Consider the following 21,515-nt stretch of genomic DNA (forward strand, 5'->3'; position numbering starts at 1 on the left):
AACAAAATAAAACAATATACTCTCAGCTTGTCAATCTTAACCTAGATGATGAAGAGGATCCAGGAAGACCAAGCATGTTGTTCCTGTGTTTTCTTCTATTAAGCAATATCTCCATCTTCTGTTCTGAAGGTGATCACACAGATTAGAATGGAACTCGGAGGTCATAGTGTGGATGACCTACCATCAGACCCAGCTGATGGACATGGCCTTCCGGGATTCAATGCAGGCAGTTCTACTCAAGATCCATCTCCATAACCATATACAAGAAGTGTTCTTCTACCCAAATATTAAAAACAGAGTCTAACTAATCAAAAATACTAAGTAAGTCACAGGGCACATCAAAACACAGAGTAAAAAACCTATCTAGTCCTTTCTCATTCTCAGATATACTTTTTTTTCTCTCAACCAAACACACAATGACTCCAGCAAAGATTTTTTATAACCCTGAAGAATGCCAATGGAACTGAATGCCCTCCAATATGCATCCTCCTCTCTGTATCACACCTGCTGTATGGTTCCTCAAAGATTAGGGTAACACAAAGTAAACTAGCATGTTCTTCTCTGCCTTCACTACAAAATAGCTTTATCTTCTGCAAATGAAGGAGTTCACAACATTAGAAATTGGCCATTCAAATCATCTTACAAATGGCTGAAATTACACCCAGGTGGCTGCAGAAGCACTCTCAGGATTGCAAAGTAGGCAGATCAAGGTCACATACACTTCCAAACCTATCACCTACGGAAGTACACAACTCATGTTGCCCTTACTGGACATTACTCAATCCAGAAAGGTACTCGTTACACTTAGAATCCATAACGAGCGCCTTTCTGGATAGGGCACTGCACAGAGTAGAGATGAATATACTAGACTTATCTTAATTGCCCTTGCGTTATCAAAAGTAGCTTTCTTGGGATGCCTGGGTGGCTCAGTTAGTTGGGCGTCTGCCTTCAGCTCAGGTCATGATCCTGGGGTCCCGGGATTGAGGTGCATGTCAGACTTCTTGCTCAACAAGGAGCTTGCTTCTTCTTCTGCCTGCCACTCACCCTGCTTTATGCTCTGACAAATAAAATCTTTTTTTTAAAAAAAGTAGCTTTCTCTATCATATCACCTTCACAACTATATAGTTTTTTCCATAACCCTACAAAATTCCAATATATTCCCTTCAACTTATATCTTTCCTCAATGAGGCTCTTCTCAAGTACTATGTCTTTCTAGACTAACAGGGATAACAAAGAAAAACAAGTACATTTCTGTGTACTTTTCTTACCTTAGAAAAGATCTTTATCTTCTATAACATCATCACTTGGTTTTCCAATTACCAGGTTTGGACCACTGAAGACATTATGAAGTTGTCAGATACCATAACCAAATGACTTAGCAGGGAGCTGTGAAATTCAAGCCACACAACAAGAAGATCAATACAGCATCACCATTACCAATAGGCTAAAGGCTACCACTAAAAATCTTACAGAGCACCACTCTATTTAGACAAACAAACAATACAAACGCTAAGTGATTGGCACATAACTAGGTAGGGCTCTACACACAGCACAACTCAAGGAGTAGAACAGCTCACTGACCTTCACAAGATCAAATGCAGCTTTTATCTGTAACTCTCCTGATTATCATGACTGTGCAGAAGATTTTTCCTAACCCTAGACAATGGAGACCCACTTCCCTCCAGCATAGTAGCTTCACTCAATTGTTGATCACCTCACCTACTTTACCTTGAACCAAGAGGTGCCAAAAATACAAGATACTTCCTATGCTCACAAATTCATTTAGCCAATCTTTATGTTCTCCAACCTCTAGGGGTCTGTTCTTTTAAAAATGGATGACTAAATAATCTTAAATGAAACCTCTGATACAGGTGGCTCCACAGGCCTCCACAGTTCAAGGAAAGCAGCACAAGGACACTTATAGATCTCTCACCAACATTTCTCTGAAAACCATCCCCAACATTGTTCTTCTTCAGCATCACTCTACAAAGAGAAAAACCATTTATACATAGCAGAAGTGTCACCACACCTCTAAGTAGGGCAAGAGATATAGAATACCTCTAGTGAGCAGGCTTACAAAATCCCCATGGAACTCTGAATTCTGATTTTTACAAAAACAGGATCTAACCAAGATTTTTCCATAATCCTCAGGGTGCCGGGGGGGGGGGGGGCTCAGTTCGTGAAGTGTCTGCCTTTGGCTTAGATCATGATCCCAGGGTTCTGAGACAGAATCCCGCACTAGGCTCTCTGCTCTGCAGAGTCTGTCCCTCCCCTTCTGCCCCTCTCCCAACTCCAGTTCTGTCACTTCCAAATAAAGGAATAAAATCTTTAGATTGTTCCATAATTGAAGACACTCCTAAACTACAGCCCTCTAATTTCTTTTTTTTAATAAAATAATTTTTATTGGTATTCAATTTACCAACATACAGAATAACACCCAGTGCTCATCCCGTCAAGTGTTCCCCTCAGTGCCCGTCACCCACTCACCCCCACCCCCCGCCCTCCTCCCCTTCCACCACCCCTAGTTCGTTTCCCAGAGTTAGGAGTCTTTATGTTCTGTCTCCCTTTCTGATATTTCCCACACATTTCTTCTCCCTTCCCTTATATTCCCTTTCACTATTATTTATATTCCCCAAATGAACAGTGCTCTAATTTCTATACTTCCCTCACTAAGGACACCCAAATATCCTTTAAGCTTACCTGTTTGATGATGAGGACACAGACAGAACATCCTTGTTCCCAAGTCTCTTCTACTGGGAGAATTCTTCATCTTCTCTAAACATTACATGTCTACATTGCTAGAAATCACCTAATGTTGCCTCCAATCAAAACTACCAGTCTTTCAGGATCCTTGTCACTTTAAGACATCACAAGGACAAATGCACATCACATCTCTCCCCATAAATGATCTAAGGGCCATCAAAAAAAAAAGTCCTGACTGAACACTGCTCTACATAAACTTGGGCTAGACAATGGTTCCTTGGTATGAGGGAGGATCGTTCTGGATAGGGCATTACATACAAACTGTTTCAACAAGATAAGTATTACTCACTCCCACTCATCCCTAACTTGTAGCATCCTATTTTGCCCGGCACAATGGGAGAACTGTACCAAAGACTTTCTTATACTCCAAAACAATACCTACCCTAAGTCCTGGAACCTGCATAGTTCCAATACTGCAAACCCTCAAATGCTTATTCATTCTGTGAATGATTAAGACAAGGCAGAAGAAAACAGAATCTGGGTACTCTCTTCTGATATTAGGAAGTATCTTCAAATTCTTGAATGCATAGGTCTCCACACTATTAGGAATAGATGGAGAAAGATATCTAGAGACTCAAGGGGCTACCCAAGTGCTTCTGGGTTCAAGACAGGAAGCTAAAGGAGAAATACACAACCATCCCCATCAACATGCGGGGGGGGGGGGTGGCGGGCAACACAAATGTTGTTCTTCGTGAGCATTCCTCTGCCCAGGCAGATGCTAATCACTTGTTGACTACGTAATGAGCGCCATCCTGGGCAGGGCACTGCACACATCATGACTCAACTCAGATGCCTTCCAGAGCCCTGTTCACTCTACCGTGTAGTTTTCATCCCATTCCAGCACATTAAAATGACCCAAACCAAGAACTTTCCGTATCCTGGACAGTGTAAACCTACTCTTCTCCAACTTGTATGAAACTTCTTCAAAATATCACATTGTCAGGGGCACCTGGGTGGCTCACTCTATTAAGTGTCCAACTCTGAATTGTACCTCAGGCCACTATCTCAGGATGCTGAAATCAAGCCTCACATGTGGGCTACAAGCTCAGTAGGAAGTCCATATCTCATTCAATAGATCTACTTCTTTGTCCCACCCCCTGCTCTTATCCCTCTCTCTTTAAAATTTATAAATGAATCATTAAAAGGAAATCCCTTCCCTTTTCTCCGTTTACCTAGATGATTATGAGGGCATAAAGTGATCACATTTGATGAGGAAGTATCCTCATCTTCAAAAATTAGTTAAGCATTACCATTAATAGGAAAAACACATTAGAATCAATGCAAGGAGGCTTACATATCCCTGACTAGGACCCAAAATATTAAAGTCAGTGAAGGCAGACTGTGCTGTAACACGTCTCCATCCACATTACTTCACTGAAGGACACCACCAATGTTCTTCGGACCATCGCTATGCCTAGGAAGCTACTGACTAAAACTGCCCTAGGTGACTGCAAACATCCTAGAAATGCTACTGCAACAGAGCGTTCTCAGCACACTGTGGGTTCAACACAGGCAGCACAAGGAATCTTACCCGCACGCCACTCTCATGTCAATGTGGACAACTTGTTCCCTGCACCTTTTCGTTTCACATGCAGCTATTACTGTCCTGCCAAATCAATGTTGATGACTACACCCAAGGTTTTTCTACCACCCTAGAAACTGGATATACCAGACACTTGAGATACCCACAAGTACTTTATGTTTTCTCCTTTTTTGGGTGAGAGCCAAAGCTACTCTGTAATTTCTGCTTTGTGTGAGGACAGGGAAGGAATAGGGTCCTCCTCTGTTCTCCTCATCCCTGTCAAATTGACCGCAAGTAACCTCTAGGACTTCACCCCATTAGGAACAAAGAACGAAAATTATCTCAGTGCTGCCTGAGGCCCAACACAGTGGATGCCAGGACCTTCCTGGGTTCAAGGCACTGACCTCAAGGACACCGGAACCTGCATCTCCATGAAAAAACAGGGCCCACTTGAAAGATGTTCTTGTGGAGCATTACTCTACCCAGGCAGGCACTGTTACACATGATGCCGGTAATCAGCACCGTCCTATACAGGGAACTGCACACAGCACAGAACCCGGTGTTGGCTGCCCAGCCCCACACCACACAACCCCCAAACAGAACTCTCAGCCCTCGGGCCAAATGAAAAAGAACAGACTCAAAGGGCAACAGGACAGCGACAAACGGCTAACAACTGCCTCGCGACAGGCTCCCTCCCTCACCGGGGCCAGCATAGACACCCCAACATTTATCGAGAACACTATGAGACCTCAGAGAGCTCAGATTCTTCGGCATTCTCCTCTTCTAGGAGGGATCGTCATTCTATCCATCTGTGGGAATTCATACTCTTAGGAATGGACCAGTGAAAGCTCTCTGAGGAAACGTTGAGACCTGACCCAGAGCGTTCTCAGCACACTGTGGGTTCAACACAGGCAGCACAAGGAATCTTACCCGCACGCCATCAGCCACCGAGGACACCACACACGCTGTCCTGTGGAGCTTTACCACACCCAGAATGATGCTGTTACGCTTAGTCTCTGGAACCAGCACCGGTCTGGGTGGGGCACAACTCCCAGTGTGCTCAGGCAGCCGCCAGGCCCGGGCTCACTCGCAGGCTGGCCCATCCCATTCCTCTCCCTCCCTGAGAACCAGGGTGATGGTACACAAGACTGCTTCACAATCACACAAAATGCTGCTGTGGGCACGTCCGCACTGCAAGAGACACTCACATGTGATCAGCAGCTCTTCCAATTTACACCAATGACGTATATGCCTCCCAAGAAACAGCCTGTTCCTGCCTTCTTCCATTACAAAGTATCTTCCTCTTAACAGTTTGTGCTCACATTCTCAGGGATGGGACGCCTAGAATTATCTTGAACCCACCAGATAGGAGGTACAAGTACTTCCCAAGGCTGCCTGTGCTCAAGGCAACCAAAGACACTTGTGTCGACAATCCCATCGGGGGTCTGAACAACACCGCACACTCGTTTCTGTTACACGGTCAATCACCCTGAGTGTTCTAGTATCGACAGTCCAAGCGACCAACACGTTTTTGAGAAAAACGCTTCACTGAGCCTGGATCAAGGAAGAGGACCTGCCTCGTCACCCTCTTTTTCTGAAATGTAGCTTGCAGCTCTCTCCCACCTCACCAAGAGAATATTGTGGATTTTAACTTGCCCACGGATGACGACCATCTCTACCTTCCAACCTGAAAATAGCCTTCAGTGTGGGTCCTTCTCCCGCTGTACGGTCACGCCCACATGATTAAACTACCCAAAGCAACCCCCACCTTTCTGTGTTCTCTTCTACACACAATTATCTGCGCGTTCTCTCACCTCCAGGGGTTCACAGGAGCTCAGAAGGCCTGACCACAGTCATCTGGGGGAGGTCTATGACACAGCAGCCCCTTGGGAAGGCTTTCTTCTGTTCTCCTCTCCTTTTATGAAGCACCCTCCTGTTAACTAATTTCTAGGTGTTCACCAGGATAGGACTAAAACCTGAGAAGATCCCGGGGAGGACTTAGAAACCCCCAGGCGTCTGCCAGGGCCCACCGCACTTCGAGGCGAGGCAGTCTACTTGATGGCAAATGGTACCTCGGGGCCAATCCCCGTGTCTACTGCCACTGCAAAAGCCGTTCTTTGTGAGCATTCCTGTATCCAGGCAGGAACTAATCACTCTAAGGTGACGTCATTAGCACCTCCCTGAATAAAGCACTGCACACAGCATCGTTCGTGGCGGACAGGCCCTGTTCCTCTTCCGCTCCCTCGTGCAGCTTGCAGGTCTCTCTGCACCAAGCCATGCTGTCTGTCTGCGAGGTGCTCCCCAACATAAACCAGTCTGACGCACATCCCTCTGACTTCCATACCCATCACTGCGGTTCCCCTCATTTTCTACCATTTACCAGGAGGAGGAGGAGGATCCATCGGGAACAGGCCAATTCCCGTTATCTCATTTTCTATCACGAAGTATTTTCATCTCCTGTAACAGAAACGCATTCACCATGTCAGGATTGGATCACAGAATTCATCTTCTGGGTACCTGACAGCATGACCACGTGGCTGACAAAGAAGCCTGTGTTCAAGGTAGGCTGCTGTACCCCAAGCCCTCTCGGCGTCCTCAGGGGACCACCCGTTAATACTGGTTGCTCTATCCAGGCTGTGACAGGTGAGTGTTGCTTCTCCCTGCAGAACACATCATGAGGCCATTGACTAACAACTTTTTCATAAAATTACAAAATGCGCATTCACTGTCCCCAGCTTCATACAGCCCCCCTCAGGGAGTAGCCCCTGCACCACCCTGGATGGACCTCAATGAATCGGAGGACCACTGGAGCAGAATCTTGGTCTCATCTCACAAGTATTTTCTTCTCTGTACTGAGGTGTTCCCATGAATTGCAATGAAACACAGAAATCACCTTGAGGATGGCTGAGATCCACATACCTCCCAGGGCACTCCCTCCTTAGTTCCAGGCAGACGACACCAGCAAACAGCACGTCCGCCATCCTCCCTGGTCCCAAGCCCATCAAAAACGTTGTGCCTGTGGAGCATCGCTCCCCCACAAAAGCAGGGACTGGACATAGAGACTGTGTTATCAGCACATTTCCAGGCAGGCCGATGCACAACGTAATCAAGGGAGATGACCGGCCCTGGTGTATTTGACTGTCAAAAAGGTTTTTCTCTATCTCACTAGCACTTCACATAACTTTTAAACTCTGTGGACCATATCATGGGGACTGTTCCCATAACATTTCCATAAGCCTAGAAAATGCCAGCCCCGTGCCCTCAAGTAGCACTCGTCCCTCCATGAGGACCCCTCAAGCACTGCATGTGAACCTAGAGGATTAGGAGGACCAACAGACAACAAGCTTGTGCCCACGTTCTCTTCCCTATTACAAAGTATCCTCCACTCCTCCAAACAGTAGGTGTTCACATGATTCACAGCGGACCACTGGAATCATCTTGAGGTAACCGGCAATGGAAACCAGCACGTAACCTATGCCCTCCGGGTTTAAGACACACAGCTCAAGAACACATGCCCCTCCGTCCCCACCGCTGATCTGAAGGCTCCACACATATCCGCATCGAGTATCACTCCACCTATAGAAGGGCTATTACTCTTCCCTGTGTGACACACACTTTCCCCAGCAGGGCACTGCCCATGGCTGGGCACAAGGTAAATGCTCCCGGGCGCCCACTTGCACTCTCTCACATGTAGCTTTCTTGTTCCAAACAAACCAATCATGAGGATGACTCTACCCAGAATTTTCAGAGACATTACGTAACGATGACCCTGTGTTCACCAACTGGCATCTCATCCTCTCACTTGAGGATGCCTGCACACGCTCAACGTTTCCCTGCAGAGAACAAGAGAGTTCCGATACCTCCTCTATAATGAAGATGCCTCATTTTCTTTAAACTTAGCTGTTCACTTAGCAAGGAACTCAACACTGAAATCATCACACGGATGCCGGAGATCCGACAGAGGTCTTGCTAGCACCTTCGATAACCCTCGCAAATGCACACGCACTACCCAGCAACACTCTTACCTCTCCCGGTGGGGACCCACAGTCCCCCTCTATCTGTGCTGTCATGGTCAGAACCCAGAAAAGAAAACCCTTTTCATGTTCTAGACTCCACTGGCAGGAGGTATCGTCATTTTCTCTGATCTGTAGGCTTTCTTCACATTAGGAATGGACCACTAAAATCATCTTGACAATGCCTAAGAATACAACTAGATCACTACCAGGAACCTCCTCTGTTCGCAGCAGGGAACTGGGACAACTGTACCTCCAGCCCCAACAACCCTCTGGAGGATACCATAAATGTTTGTTCTCGAGACCATTACTCACCTTAGGTAGGAGCTACTCACTCTTAGAATGGGAAATCAGCGCATTCCTGAGCAGGGTGCTTCACCCCTCCTTTCTCAATACAGGTCCTCCTGAGTGCCCTGATCACTCTCACGTAGTGGTCACTAACCCGTACCTCATCAACAGGACTACTCTCTTGATTTTTTTTAAACATTTTATTTACTTATTAATTAGAGACACAGAGAGAGACAGAGACAGAGAGGCAGAGGGAGAAGCAGGCTCCATGCAGGGAGCCCGACGAGGGACTCCATCCTGGGTCTCCAGCATCACGCCCTGGGCTGAAGGTGGCACTAAACTGCTGAACCATCCGGGCTGCCCTGGAGTTTCGTTCTTTTATTAGAAAGTGTATACAATTTTTTCCCTCATCTATACATATTCACAACTCAGTAAGAAGTAGTAGGTTTTTGAAAGCAGTTTGATGATGCCAGAAATCCACAAGCAATGGTCCTAATTTAATTTCCCTTTATCCTGAGAACATATGCTGACATGCTATCCTCCGATCACAAACTTCTTTCAGTGGGGATGCTCTCAATGGATCACTCTCTCTGAATGATTCTGAGGACCCAGAGAGAACAAGCCGGTTTCTGTGGTATGTTTTCTATCGAATTGTATCTTCAGGTTCTTTATGGGTAGGTGTATATGTGTTTCTGTGAATAGGTCACTAAAATCAACTTAAGGATTCCAGGAGATCAGGCCCAGGTGGCTCCTAGTGCGCTAAAGAAATCAAGAATGTCAGTGGAGAGCTCCTTGTCAGGAAAAGCTCGCCCTCTCCTGTATCGCAGGACCCTACCCTGATGGGCATTCGTTTCCTACAGTCTATGTATGGGATCTGGAGACCGCACAAAATATGGCTCAGAGCAGAAGACCTTCCCAGGAACCCCCATACACTGCCATGTAGACTTCGTATCTCTGCCCACCACACCATGAGCACTGGATGGACGCCAGCTTTTTCTATTATGCGAGACAATAGCAAACGGTAACTTGCATCATTCTTCCTCAAAATGCTCCGGTTTACCTGGATAATTAGGAGGGCTCAAAAAGGAGAGGTTTGTTCCAGGGACACCTTTCATTGGGAAGTACTTCATCATCTCTAACCTCTAACGTCTTGGTGTTTGCATTATTCGTAGGTACCCTTAAAGTCGTGTTGATGATACTTCTCATCTCACCCAGGGATCTGCCAGGGTCCCCCTGAGATCAAGGAGGTGGAGCCCAAGATGTGCATTTCGATCCCCACCACCTGCCTGATGCCACAATAGGAGTTCTGCTCCCTGACAATTACTCTACCCACAGAGGCACCGAATACACTCCGGCTACATGATCAGCACCTTTGAGAGTATGGCACTACACCCACAGGGACTCCAGGTGGAGGACCGGTCCAGTCTCCCGATCACTCCTCTCTCTCCCTACAGCAAAATGACACTACTCCAAATTATTCCATAACAAATTCCGACCAAACCATTGCCAGGACATCCTATTTACATATACTCCTCAGGGAGAGTCCCCCGACCTCCTGCATTTTTACCTAGAGATAATAACCATCCTTCTGTACGGTCTTCCATTACGGAAGTTATTCGTCTTCTCTAATCTTTAAGTATTCACATCACTAGGCGTGAAACACGGAAATCTTCATATGGTTGCCTGGAATGAAAACCAGCTGGCTACCGGGACCCTCATGAGTTCAGGGAAGACGTGCTAAAGATGAGAGCACCTCTATACCCATGGCCAATGTGAAGGTCATCGAAAATGTGGTTTCTCTTGAACAGGTCTCCACCCAGACCTGTGAGGCTAACATACAGTGAACTGATGAGCACCTTCCTGGGGAGGGCACTACACACACTATGCTTCAACAGGAAATTCGCCATTCACACTCATCCTGATCTAGGATGTACTCCTAGCTCTAAAGCAACCCTTACTGCCTGGCAACTTGCACAATTCCCTAAGTGAGAATACTCAACTGCTCAATGATAACAGGGATGAGTCTGCAGACCAAGGCAAAGCAGGAGATTCTGGATTTCTCTTCTTCCTAAGGAAGTTCCTTCCTAATAACTGATTTCTTGGTAGTCACATTGTTAGTACTGTACCACACAAGTCCTCAGGAGGATCGCTGACAAGACACCCAGGGGTGTTCTGGCAGGGAAAGGAGAACAATGCCAAGTACATTTCCATCCCATCACCAATGAGAGACCACCACAGAGGAGGTTCTACTTCGTATTGCTACATCCACACCAACGGGCGACCAACATGGAGTCTAAGCGTTCACCACAATTCTCCCTGTGTCAGTGCACACAGCATGACCCTAGGGAGAGCGCTGACGCTGTATTCTGTGAACACAGAGGCAGAGCTTTCATCTCTCTGACCACCATCATGAGTAACGCAAAGATATTTCCATAAAGGTGCAACGTGCTAAGCCACTGCCGTCTGTCTCCAATAAATCCCTGAATAAGGAATCCATTCAGGACACTGAATTTCTCAGGATGCTGATTTGACCAAAGAGAACAATCTGTTCCTGTATTCTATCTTCACCTTCTCTAACTGGTAGGTATTCACAGTTAAGAATGGACGACTGGAATGATCCTGAGAAAGCGGAGATGAGCACGAGGTTTCCGTCAGGACCATTCAGAATTAAAGCAGACAGCTCATGGACACATGTATCTCCATCCCTATCACCAGTCCAGAGGCCACCACACTTGTGGGTGGTTCTTGACCATGACCTGGCCTAGAGAGACACCGTGACACAAGGTCTAAGGGACCCGCACCCTTGTGAGTATTCAAGATACTGCCCACGGCCCCTCACACACTCACATGAAACTATTCATATCTGACCCCACAAATCACGTGGACCGTGACCAGTGTTTTTACAGAGGGACAGAATGCGCACATACTGCACACAGGCCTGCAAATCTTCATCAATGGTGACCCACACCTAATCCGCCTGGATGATTTTGAAGACCCCCAAAAAACATTTTCTGCATGTTCTCAAACAAGCTGGTGTTCATAATGAGGAAAACACCACTGCCAATAATACTACTCCCAGGCGGGACCCACTGGGGAGGCAGGACACCCTAAGTCCAGGAATGGAGTGCAAGAACTGCGGCAGCTCTTCTATCGCTAGCTGCAAGTCGCTGCAAACGACGATCGCTCCAGAAGTCACAACCACCCAAGACATGAATGATCAGCATCTTACACACTGAGCGACTGGCCGGCCTTTTGTCGTAGCTGGGCTTTAGTGAGGATCCCTTGTTTCCTCTAGGATTACCTGATAGATTAGGAGGACCCAGAGAAAATAACTTATTTTGCACATTCTTCTCTAAACCTAAGGTGTTAAAGTTATTAGGAATGGAACACAGAGGGCACCAGGATGGCTCAGTCCATTAAGTGTCTGCCTTTGGCTCAGGTCATGGTCCTGGGGCCCTGGGATCGAACCCCCCTTCGGGTTCCCTGCTGAGCAGGGGGCCTCTTTCTCTCTATGCCCTCTGGCTGCTGCTCAACCTGCTTGTGTCTCTCTCTGTCAAGTAAATAAGTAAGATCCTAAACAAAAAAGAAAAAAACAAAAAAGAATGGAACACTGAATCATCTTATGCTCGTCATCAAAACCGGCTGGCCCTACCAGAGCCATTCCGGGGTTCAAGGAAGAATTTTCAAGAACACACACACCTCTGGCCCCTTCACCGACCTGAAAGCCATCAAAAGCCTTCCTCTTGGTGAGCATTTCTCTTCTCACCCTGGTATGGCGAACACTTAAATTACCTCATGAGCACCTCTTGACGTAGGGCACGACACATACCATACTTTGAGACCTATGCATTAGCCACTCGCACTCACTCTGATACACAGATTTCATCTCACCCCCTCTACGTCATGAGGACTATACAAAAACGATGTTCTCATGCCTTAAAACAATGCAGACCCAGTGGCTACACGTACATAATTCTTGCGGTGAGGCACGCTCAACTGCTCCTCTGTAGACATGACCATGAGGACAGAGAAATCAAGGTTGTCTCTGTATTCCCTCCATCTATTAGGGATTATCCTCCTCATCTCCCCCATCTGTGCCAATTCGCATTGTAAGGAACAGACAGACCCCTGAGGCCATCATGAGGATGCCAAAGACACAAGTGACTGACCAAGCCCTCCCTTCCTGGGTTCAAGACAGGCACCTTGAAGACAAATGCACCCCCATTCCCATGGAGCAGGGGTGGCTGGGGCAACACAAACGGTGGTTCTTAGTGAGCATCACTCGGCCCAGGCAGATGCTAATCACTCCTAGAGTATGTAATCAGCGCCATCCTGAGCAGGGCACTGCACACATCATGGCTCAAACAGATCCTGTGCAGGGCCCTGTTCACTCTCATGCGAAGCTTTTGCCCTACCCCAGCCACAACATTAACACTGTACCCACCATTTTCCCTTAATGCTGGACGATTCTAACCGATTGCCCTCTAACGTGCATCTTTCTTCACGAAGGAATCCCTTACCTTCTCTGGGATTACCTGGACGATGATGAGGACACAAACACCAACCCTATCGCTGTGTTTTCCCCCCTCTGCTTCAAATGTCAACTATTGCTTACCTTGTAGAAACTTAGGCTCTTGCATCGTTAGAATAGACAAGTGGAATCATTCTGATGACGCCGAAGGCAGAAGTGCCTGCCAGGACTAACAAGAGTTCGAGGCAGTAAGCTCAATACCACATGCACCTCGACCCAGCTTCCCGGACCGAGGACACCACCAGTATTTCTCTTGAGCAGCCGATACTCACAAAGCCATGGGTTTCACCAAGGATAACTGGTTGGTACTTTTCTTACAAAAGGCTCTGACCACAGCTTTGCCTCAATGTGGAGCACGTTTCCAATACAACGGTCACTCACAAATGCAACATTCTGGTCTCCCCACACGTCATGAGGATTTTACTCAAGATAATACAGACACGAAGCAATCCAACAGACCTTCCTCTCTCTATGGGGATCCCCTAATTACTTGCTCCCCATCTCCATACATGACTAAGGACAGAGTGAGTAAAATATTTCCTCTGTTCTCTTCTCCTACGAAGAAGTGTGTTCATCTTCTATAAACTCCAGGACTTCACCCCATTAGGAACCAACCACTGAAATTATCTCGTTGCTGCCTGAGGCCCAACACAGTGGATGCCAGGACCTTCCCGGGTTCAAGGCACCGACCTCAAGGACACCGGAACCTGCATCCCCATTAAGACACAGGGCCCACTGGAAAGATGTTCTTGTGGAGCATTACTCTACCCAGGCAGGCACTGTTACACATCATACTGGTAATCAGGACCTTCCTATGCAGGGCACTACACACAGCACAGAACCCGGTGTGGCCTGCCCAGCCCCACACCCCCCCCCCCCCCCCGCCAAAGCAGCACTCTCAGCCCTGGGGCCACATGACAAAGAACAGACTCAATGGGCAACAGGACAGCCACAAACGGCTGACAACTGCCTCGCGACAGGCTCCCTCCCTCACCGGGGCCAGCATAGACACCCCAACATTTATCGAGAACACTATGAGACCTCAGAGAGCTCAGATTCTTCGGCATTCTCCTCTTCTAGGAGGGATCGTCATTCTATCCATCTGTGGGAATTCATACTCTTAGGAATGGACCAGTGAAAGCTCTCTGAGGAAACGTTGAGACCTGACCCAGAGCGTTCTCAGCACACTGTGGGTTCAACACAGGCAGCACAAGGAATCTTACCCGCACGCCATCAGCCACCGAGGACACCACACACGCTGTCCTGTGGAGCTTTACCACACCCAGAATGATGCTGTTACGCTTAGTCTCTGGAACCAGCACCGGTCTGGGTGGGGCACAACTCCCAGTGTGCTCAGGCAGCCGCCAGGCCCGGGCTCACTCGCAGGCTGGCCCATCCCATTCCTCTCCCTCCCTGAGAACCAGGGTGATGGTACACAAGACTGCTTCACAATCACACAAAATGCTGCTGTGGGCACGTCCGCACTGCAAGAGACACTCACATGTGATCAGCAGCTCTTCCAATTTACACCAATGACGTATATGCCTCCCAAGAAACAGCCTGTTCCTGCCTTCTTCCATTACAAAGTATCTTCCTCTTAACAGTTTGTGCTCACATTCTCAGGGATGGGACGCCTAGAATTATCTTGAACCCACCAGATAGGAGGTACAAGTACTTCCCAAGGCTGCCTGTGCTCAAGGCAACCAAAGACACTTGTGTCGACAATCCCATCGGGGGTCTGAACAACACCGCACACTCGTTTCTGTTACACGGTCAATCACCCTGAGTGTTCTAGTATCGACAGTCCAAGCGACCAACACGTTTTTGAGAAAAACGCTTCACTGAGCCTGGATCAAGGAAGAGGACCTGCCTCGTCACCCTCTTTTTCTGAAATGTAGCTTGCAGCTCTCTCCCACCTCACCAAGAGAATATTGTGGATTTTAACTTGCCCAGGGATGACGTCCATTTCCTACCTTCCATCCTGAAAACAGGCTTCAGTGTGGATCCTTCTCCCGCTGTATGGTCACGCCCAGATGATTAAACCAACCAGACAACCTCCATGTTTCTGTGTTCTCTTCTACAGATGGTATCTGCGCGTTCTCTCACCTCCAGGGGTTCAAAGGAGCTCAGAAGGCCTGACCACAGTCATCTGGGGGAGGTCTATGACACAGCAGCCCCTTGGGAAGGCCTTCTTCTGTTCTCCTCTCCTTTTATGAAGCACCCTCCTGTTAACTAATTTCTAGGTGTTCACCAGGATAGGACTAAAACCTGAGAAGATCCCGGGGAGGACTTAGAAACCCCCAGGCGTCTGCCAGGGCCCACCGCACTTCGAGGCGAGGCAGTCTACTCGATGGCAAATGGTACCTCGGGGCCAATCCCCGTGTCTACTGCCACTGCAAAAGCCGTTCTTTGTGAGCATTCCTGTATCCAGGCAGGAACTAATCACTCTAAGGTGACGTCATTAGCACCTCCCTGAATAAAGCACTGCACACAGCATCGTTCGTGGCGGACAGGCCCTGTTCCTCTTCCGCTCCCTCGTGCAGCTTGCAGGTCTCTCTGCACCAAGCCATGCTGTCTGTCTGCGAGGTGCTCCCCAACATAAACCAGTCTGACGCACATCCCTCTGACTTCCATACCCATCACTGCGGTTCCCCTCATTTTCTACCATTTACCAGGAGGAGGAGGAGGATCCATCGGGAACAGGCCAATTCCCGTTATCTCATCCTCTAGCACGAAGTATTTTCATTTCCTGTAACAGAAACGCATTCACCATGTCAGGACTGGATCACAGAATTCATCTTCTGGGTACCTGACAGCATGACCACGTGGCTGACAAAGAAGCCTGTGTTCAAGGTAGGCTGCCGTACCTCAAGCCCTCTCTTCATCAGCAGGCGACTACCGGTTGGTACTGGTTCCTCTATCCAGGCTGGCAGTCACTATGTATTAGTCCACGTGATGGCCATCTTTAGGGTAGGACATTGCACACACTGTGGATGCAGGAACAAACAAACCCAATCAACTCCGCTTTTTAAGTGGAACTGTTTTCTCTCCCCGACAAGTTCATATAAGCTAGAGTTCACATTTTCCCATAATTCTATACAATTCCTTTTTTTTTTTTCCAATCTATACAATTCCGATTGACTGACCTCCTTCGTCCCAATCATTCTCTTTTGCAAAGCTCCTTAGGAGTTCACGGTGAACATTAAGACACAGATAATATTAAAAATATTTAATGTCCATGTATGGGAATAGATTATAATAACCACACTTATGACATACCATAATGATAAATTTGATAAATACCTAAGCCATATACCTAAAGTTAGTGTAATTCTATGCGTCAACTACACTCTAATAAAAAACATCTGTGGGATGCCTGGGTGGCTCAGCGGTTGAGCGTCTACCCTCGGCTCATGGCATGATGCTGGTTCTGGGATCCAGTCCCACATGGGGCGCCATGTGAGGAGCCTCCTTCTCCCTCTCTCTGTGTATTTCTCTGCCTCTCTGTGTGTATTTCTAATGAAAATATAAGGACTTTTTAAAAAATCTTTATAAGGATTTTCTGTATTTGAGAGAGTGAGCAGGAGAGAGCACACAGGAGCAGGGAGGGGGCAGAGTGGGAAGGGGGAACTCAGTGCCGCACTGAGCAGGGATCCCAATGCGTCCATCGATCCCAGGACCCCACGGCCCTGATTTGAGCCAGAGGCAGAATTATAACTGATCATCAACCCACATATCCTAAGAAACACTGTTTTAAAGCGATCTGAGATCTGGCCTGGGTGGCTGCCAATAGGTTGCTGGCTTTAGGTACAGAACGTCGAGCACAGAAGTACTCCCACCACCTCCACCACTGAGCTGAAGGATGCCACGGGCAGTTCTGTTACTGATTGGGACCCCACTCAGTCAGGCGCTAATAATCTGTATCCTGCCTCATCAGCACCTTTCTGGGTAGGGCCCCAAACTCAGCGTGGCCTGCAGAGGAGGGTCTGGCCAGCACCCGGCAACTCAGCAAATTCCAAGTTTCCTTCTCCCTCCCCGGCACAGCATGAGCAGTGTCCTAGACATGCCCGGACTCCTGCCACATGCGGCCGGCCTGTCCTCCAGAGGACCCCTCTCCCTGTCCTGTTTACTGAGACAAGAGGTGGCCTGACAGCAGCACTCTGTCCCAGTGTCCTCTTCTTCCCCTACAAGCATCATTATCTGCCCCAGTAGGAATGCAACAATGAGCTCTCCCTGATGATAACAGATCCAGGGGTGCCGCGAGTTCCTCCGTGCAAGGTGGGCACACTGGGGACCACTGCAGCTCCAAAGGCCACCCCGACATTCTCAGAGCATTGCACTACCCAGGCAGGCACCCACAGCACTCAGACTCCCATATCGGCACCATTCTGGCTAGGGAGAGGTCCACAGTCTATCTCGGGTGGGCGGGGAGGCCCCAACTGTTGCCCCTGCCCCCTCAAATCTATCTTGTTCCTCCCTCTTCCCCTCAAAGGCATAAGTGTGTCCATTACTTACCATGATCCAAAGTTTCAATCATTTCCAATGGGCACTGCTCCCTCTGACAGGATCCACTCACACATCCTAGAGGCAGGGGAGCCATGCTATGGAGGGTGACCCAGGATCAACAAGGTTTGTGTCCATACAAGAGTCTTTGTGTTTCTTTATGTCAACGATGGGAATGGACCGCTGACATCTCCACGATGCCCGAGACCTCAGATCTACCTGTCAGGGCCCTCCAGTGTTCCCGGCAGGAGTATAAGGACAAATACACCACTATCCCCGTCACCGCTCTGGAAGACACCGCAGACGTACTTTAAGTGAGCATTACTCCGCTCAGGGAGGTCCTAATTACTCTTATAAATGAATGCAATGAGCACCTTCCTCAGCAGAGCACTGCACACAGTATGTGGGAAGACGGATGTTGTCCAGGGCCTGTTTACTCTCCCGTGTCCCACCCATCTCACCGCACCACATTGTGATGACTCGTCCATGACTTCTCCTGTTCCTTGAAAATGCCAAAATAATATCGTCTAATTTGCATCTTGCTCAATACAGAATCTTTTTCCTTCGCTAATTTTCACCTGGATGATTAAGAAGGCCCTGAGGGGGATCCCTGGGTGGCGCAGCGGTTTGGCGCCTGCCTTTGGCCCAGGGCGTGATCCTGGAGACCCAGGATCGAATCCCACGTCGGGCTCCTGGTGCACGGAGCCTGCTTCTTCCTCTGCCTGTGTCTCTGCCTGTCTCTCTCACTGTGTGCCTATCATAAATAAATAAAAAAAAATAAAAATAAAAAAATAAAAAAAAAAAAAGAAGGCCCTGAGGGACAGAGTTCCTTCCTGTGTTTTGCTCTTCCATTAGGACATATCTTCATTAGTAGGTATTCGTGTTCTTAGATCACGCTACTTAGAGTACTTTGAGGATGCCTAGGATCCAGGTGACTGGCAGGGCTCTCATGTGATCAAGGCAGGCAACTCCAGAACCACATGAATCAAACAGTATCAGTGCAATGACAGATGCCACCAAACTCCATGTGTTGTATCCCCGCACTCACAATGAATCAACTACAGTTATTTGATGGACACCCTTCTGCATGGGGCACGACACATACCTTTCTTTCAGTTGGAGGACATGCCCAGACACCTTTACATTCTCAAGTGCAACTTGCATCTACACTGTCTACAGCTTCAGGCATCATAATGAGACTGTCCCCAAGACGGTCTCATAACCACAGACAATGGTTACAGGCTGCAAGCTGAATATCAAATGTCACTCACTAGGCATCCCCTTCCTTAAATGATGTTAAGGACACAGTGATTAAGATTGTTCCTGTTTCTCTTCTTCTGGAAGAAAGCATACTTAACCTTTTTGTTCACAGTGTTAAAATATTGAAATCCTGCTGAAAAGGCGTGGGATCAGAGCCAGCCTGCACCAAAGTCCCTCCTGTGGTCAAAGTACTCAGTTCAAGGACATATGCATTTCTATCTGCATCATGGGACTGAAGGCCACAAAGGTGGTGGTGGTAAATGTTGCCCTACTAAAACAGGTACTAAGAGGCAAGATATAAGTGTCAAGAGCACCGTTCTTGGGAGGTGGGTCACTTGTGAGAGGACTACTACAGCAAGAAAATTGGCCACTCCTGCCTTGACTCAGAAACAAAAGGTTTCCCCCACCCTTCTCTCCCCCCCAAAGCATGAAGACTTTACCCAATTATTTCCTAATAGCTAAAGACCATCCCAACCTGCTTCCCTTCAACTCAAAAACTGCTCCCAGGTGATGTAGCTGGCTGGTCCACTTGAGAGGGCACAGGACTCTTGATGGCCTAGGTCGAAATTCAAGCCTCAAATTCGGTGTAGAAGCCTCTTAAAAGCAAACCTGGGGCACTTGGGTGTCTAGGCAGTTGAGTGTCTGCCCTCGGCTCAGGGCGTGATCCTGGTTCTGGGATTGAGTCTTACATCGGGCCCCCTGTGAGAAGCCTGCTTCTCCCTCTCTCTGTGTATTTCTCTGCCTCTCTCTGTGTATTTCTAATGAATATGTGAAAATTTTTTTTTTTTTTTTTATTTATGATAGAGAGAGAGAGAGGCAGAGACACAGGCAGAGGGAGAAGCAGGCTCCATGCACCTGGGAGCCCGACGTGGGACTCGATCCCGGGTCTCCAGGATCGCGATCTGGGCCAAAGGCAGGCGCCAAACCGCTGCACCACCCAGGGATCCCTGAATATGTAAAAATTAAAAAAAAACTTTAAAGATTTCCTATATTTGAGAGAGTGAGTGAGCAGGAGAGGGCACACAGAAGCAGGGAGTGGGCAGAGTGGGAAGGGGGAAGTCAGGCGGCACTGAGCAGGGATCCCAATGCGGCCCTCCATCCCAGGGCCCCAGGATCCTGACCCAAGCCAGAGGCAGAATTATAACTGACTCATCAACCCACATATCCTAAGAAACACGGTTTTAATGCGATCTGAGATCTGGCCTGGGTGGCTGCCAATAGGCTGATGGCTTTAAGTTCAGAACTCGGGCACAGGACTCCTACCACCTCCACCACTGAGCTGAAGGTCGCCACGGGTAGTTATGTTACTGATTGGGACCCCCACTCAGGCGCTAATAATCCACATCCTGCCCCTCATCAGCACCTTTCTGGGTAGGGCTCCAAACTCAGCGTGGCCTGCAGGAGAGGGTCTGGCCAGACCCGGCAACTCAGCAAATTCCAAGTTTCCTTCTCCCTCCCCGGCACAGCATGAGCAGTGTCACTAGAGGCGCCTGGACTACTGCCACATGCTGATGGCCTGTCCTCCAGGGGGCCCCACTCCCTGTCCTGTTTACTGAGACAAGAGGCGACCTGACAGGAGCACCCTATCCCCGTGTCCTCTTCTTCCCCTACAAGCATCATTATCTGCCGGAGTAAGAATGCAACAATGAGCTCTCCCTGATGGTAACAGATCCAGGGGTGCCTGGAGTTCCTCCGTTCAAGGCGGGCACCCCGGGGACCACTGCGTCTCCAAAGGCCACCCCGACATTCTGGTAGAGCATCGCACTACCCAGGGAGGCACCCAGAGCACTCAGGCTCCCATATCGGCACCATTCTGGCTAGGGAAAGATCCACAGTCTATCTCAGGGTGGGAGGGGGAGGGCCCAACAGTTGCCCCTGCCCCCTCAAATCTACCTTGCTCCTCCTCCTTCCCCTCATCGGGATGAGTGTGTCCATTACTGTCCCCTGATCCAAGGTATCAATCACTTCCAACGGGCACTGCTCCCTCTGACAGGATCTACTCACACACTCTAGGGGTAGGGAAGCACTGCTATGGAGGGTGACCCAAGATCAACAAGGTTTATGTCCATACAAGAGTCTTTGTGTTTATGTCAACGATGGGATGGATCACTGACATCTCCATGATGCCTGAGACCTCACAGAGTTACCTGCCAGGGCCCTCCAGTGTTCCCGGCAGGGAGTGCAAGGACACATACACCTCTATCCCCGTCACCGCTCCGTAAGACAACGCAGACGTCCTTCAGGTGAGCATTACTCCGCTCAGGGAGGTCCTAATTACTCTTATGAATGAATGCAATGAGCACCTTCCTCAGCAGAGCACTGCACACATCACCCGGGAAGACGGATGTTGTTCAGGGCCCGTTTACTTTCCCGTGTCCCACTCATCTCACCCCCACCATGTTGTGAGGACTCGTCCATGACTTCTCCTGTTCCTTGAAAAAGCCAACATAATATCGTCTAATTTGCATCTTACTTCAATACAGAATCTTTTCCCTTTGCTAATTTTCACCTGGATGATTAAAGAAGGCCCTGATGGGGGGTTCCTTCCTGTGTTTTGCTCCTCCATTAGGACATATCCTCATCTCCTCAAATCTGTAGGTATTGGTGTTCTTAGGTCAGGCTACTTAGAGTATAT

At 48.3% G+C, this 21,515-nt stretch overlaps 6 non-coding genes across 6 annotated transcripts; all 6 read right to left on the reverse strand.

Moving 5' to 3' along the window:
- Positions 1–12,856: 12,856 nt before the first annotated feature.
- On the reverse strand, positions 12,857–12,939 carry MIR8908C (microRNA mir-8908c). Its single transcript, NR_128897.1, has one exon. It is a non-coding gene; the product is annotated as a microRNA mir-8908c (primary transcript).
- An 896-nt stretch (positions 12,940–13,835) lies between these two features.
- MIR8908E (microRNA mir-8908e) lies at positions 13,836–13,976 on the reverse strand. Its single transcript, NR_128888.1, has one exon. It is a non-coding gene; the product is annotated as a microRNA mir-8908e (primary transcript).
- A 1,533-nt stretch (positions 13,977–15,509) lies between these two features.
- Positions 15,510–15,630, reverse strand: MIR8908B (microRNA mir-8908b). The gene is given in 1 exon segment (NR_128876.1): positions 15,510–15,630. It is a non-coding gene; the product is annotated as a microRNA mir-8908b (primary transcript).
- Positions 15,631–16,983: 1,353 nt separating this feature from the next.
- MIR8908D-2 (microRNA mir-8908d-2) lies at positions 16,984–17,096 on the reverse strand. The gene has a single exon (NR_128881.1). It is a non-coding gene; the product is annotated as a microRNA mir-8908d-2 (primary transcript).
- Positions 17,097–17,900: 804 nt separating this feature from the next.
- On the reverse strand, positions 17,901–18,045 carry MIR8908A-4 (microRNA mir-8908a-4). The gene has a single exon (NR_128899.1). It is a non-coding gene; the product is annotated as a microRNA mir-8908a-4 (primary transcript).
- Positions 18,046–21,092: 3,047 nt separating this feature from the next.
- Positions 21,093–21,237, reverse strand: MIR8908A-1 (microRNA mir-8908a-1). Its single transcript, NR_128890.1, has one exon. It is a non-coding gene; the product is annotated as a microRNA mir-8908a-1 (primary transcript).
- Between the last annotated feature and the right edge of the window lie 278 nt (positions 21,238–21,515).

Source organism: Canis lupus, chromosome X (genome assembly GCF_011100685.1).
Source record: "Canis lupus familiaris isolate Mischka breed German Shepherd chromosome X, alternate assembly UU_Cfam_GSD_1.0, whole genome shotgun sequence".
Lineage (NCBI taxonomy): Eukaryota > Metazoa > Chordata > Mammalia > Carnivora > Canidae > Canis > Canis lupus.